The 2,500-nt window shown below is 34.1% G+C and overlaps 1 protein-coding gene and 1 long non-coding RNA gene across 22 annotated transcripts in view; one reads left to right on the top strand and one right to left on the bottom strand.

The window, feature by feature from the left end:
• ebf3a (EBF transcription factor 3a) overlaps nt 1–2,500 on the top strand; it is an 89,915-nt gene that overhangs the window by 66,076 nt on the left and 21,339 nt on the right. The window lies entirely within an intron of this gene.
• LOC107077340 (uncharacterized) overlaps nt 1–2,500 on the bottom strand; it is a 21,348-nt gene that overhangs the window by 4,256 nt on the left and 14,592 nt on the right. For 2 of the 3 annotated variants that reach the window (XR_001478387.2, XR_001478389.2), the window contains exon 2: nt 7–120. This is a non-coding gene — a long non-coding RNA (uncharacterized lncRNA). Of the gene's footprint in view, nt 1–6; nt 121–1,917; nt 1,974–2,500 lie in introns of all 3 variants that reach the window. The other variant, XR_011189428.1, reaches the window with a different exon arrangement.

Genomic DNA, 2,500 nt, shown 5'->3' on the forward strand with positions numbered 1-2,500 from the left:
AATTACCTTGGGAGATTGTGGCAGTTCAGTTGATTAGCACGGTGAATTAAAAGAATGAGTCACAAATGACATGTCCAGCTCTTCTCCTCGAGTCCTCTGTATTCCCAGTGTGCCTCACCCCTGTTGTAAGAAGGTCAAAATTAGAGAGAGCTAACAGTTTTCAAGCAGCTAGCACTTAGTAGCAGAATTAACAATCACTCTATATGTAATTGCCAGTTAATAGTAAATTGCCTCCTGGACTGTAAAATACAATATGAACTGGTGGATGGTTAAAATTAAATTAATGAGAAGTTTTTTTTTCTGTATTTAAGATTGAGTGTGCAAATTGATAAGCAGCAAAGCAATAATTATTGTCTTATTGCATGAATATAATTTCTTAATATTTCTTCATTGTTAATTGTTCAGATCTGCTATTTGTGCTTTAAAAAAAGCTTTTAAAATATTCTAAATAGACCTTTTTTAATAAAGAAAAACCAAAGCAGCCATAAAGAATATTCTAATTATGTTTAAACACTAATATGTTCTATTGATTAAAACAAATTACAAATTTTACACTTGTAATTATAATTAGTTCATAAACAATTTCTTTGAACTTGAAATGGAAAAAAGGTCTCTGTAGTTTTGGCATAGAGAAGAGAATATTTTGTGTTAAACAAATGTAGTTTAATGGCTGCCCATTTAACAAAAGGAATTCAAGGAAATTGACGTTAGCTTTGCTTCAAGCGTGGTTTCTCTGCATGCCTGGAATACAGCTAATTTAAAACTTTCATGTTGACCTCCCTCACCCAAACGTTTTGTTGACCCACCCTCATTTTAGAGACTTCTTTCGCTCAATTAAAGAAATTATCACAAATTACTAGGAGTCAACATGTCGTCTGCTGTAGACTAAGCCCTGTAACCAAACACAGATATTGGCAGCCGATAGTAAATGTCCTGAATGGACACAGAAACAGGGTGAATGTTGAATACATGGAACCCTTCCCAGGTCTGCAACACATTTGCAATATGTGAACATAAATGATTATTTTCTGCACAAAGACTGGCATTCAATTCGAAAACTTATAAAATCATTACTTGACCATCCATCTCTCACAGAATGTGTTTATTCTGAGAAAGGCATCTCGGTAAAGAGAAAGAAATAATAAAATTTTAAAAGGAGAGAAAAAATGGATTATACTGGACACATTGGCAGCAAATCAAAAATACTTGAGGCTACTAAATTGTCCGGTTCTCTCCATTTGGTCACATTTTTCCTTTCTAATGCTTATCCTTCATTGGCAAGCTTCCACTAAAAGAAAAAAAAAGCAACACTTCTCTCTTTGAGCAAAGGTCTCATGTTTCAGAAGTGTTTTAAAGATCTTTTGTGTTCATTCAAATGTGATTCTGTCAATGGCACTGGTGCACTATTTAGAGTCGATAACTCTTTTCCATCACAGCCAACACAAACTAGCTGTCTTATAGGTCAGCGCTCTTTAAACAAATTACTTGTGTTCAAGCTGAAAATGGTTGTTAATTGCCTCCCACAGATACTACTAGCGCATAGTATTTTTACTGGGTCAAAAGTTGTATTTAAAAGATAATCTTTTATTAGATTAAATTGCACAGGAAAAATAAAGGGATGAAAAAAGAGCACTGATTGTAACAGAGGTTACACAAATATAAACTCTAGATGAAGTATGTCTGTGAGAGATTCATCTGAAATGTTACATTATAAAAATAAAACTACTTGTCAGTGTGTTTTAGCAAGCATAATATACAGTTGTTTATTTTACCAGGGTATTTTGTTAGCATGCAAATCCAAAGTCCAGAGTGACTTTGTATCTTGCAAAGAACCCAGTGTTCTTTCAGTTTTGCTTTAACCTTGCTCATTTGCCACATCTTTTGTCACTGTAAAGCACTTTCTGCTGTGTCTGATACCTGTATTGGTTATCCATTGATCAGGCCTGGTGTTGGAGCAAGCTGTCAGCAGGGTCCTAAAAAAATCAAAGTGGGACAGATAGGCTTGTCCTCTTGTCAATACTGTTCACTCTAATAAGTCCTCCGAAGCTGATCAGGCAATTTTAAAAGGCTCCTCTAGTTGATACCTTAAAGCCTGCCTATTGGATGTGTTATTTTGCTTTTTATTTATTTTTTCTGATATCTTTATTAGCCATTAAAAGGTAAATGTAACATGGAACAAAATCAGGACAAAACGTGTGTTCTAGTATCCTTGAGATTTAAGACATGCATGCTGTTTTGTACACTCCTAATTTATAGCCCATGAAATCAATGTAGATGAGCATTTCCTGCTTAAAAACTCCCTAAACCTAACAAAAATAATAACTATAACTAGAGAATAATAACAATGAAAAAACACCACAAAGTGAATTTTTGGATAACTCCAAATATACCTTTTAATATGCCTGCAACTTAAAAGACCCTCACATTGACTTACAACAATGACAGGTTTCATATATAAAGCTCAACACAGCACCCTAATTGTATCAAAGCTATTGCTTTC

This window comes from Lepisosteus oculatus, chromosome 4, assembly GCF_040954835.1.
Source record: "Lepisosteus oculatus isolate fLepOcu1 chromosome 4, fLepOcu1.hap2, whole genome shotgun sequence".
In the NCBI taxonomy this organism is placed as follows: domain Eukaryota; kingdom Metazoa; phylum Chordata; class Actinopteri; order Semionotiformes; family Lepisosteidae; genus Lepisosteus; species Lepisosteus oculatus.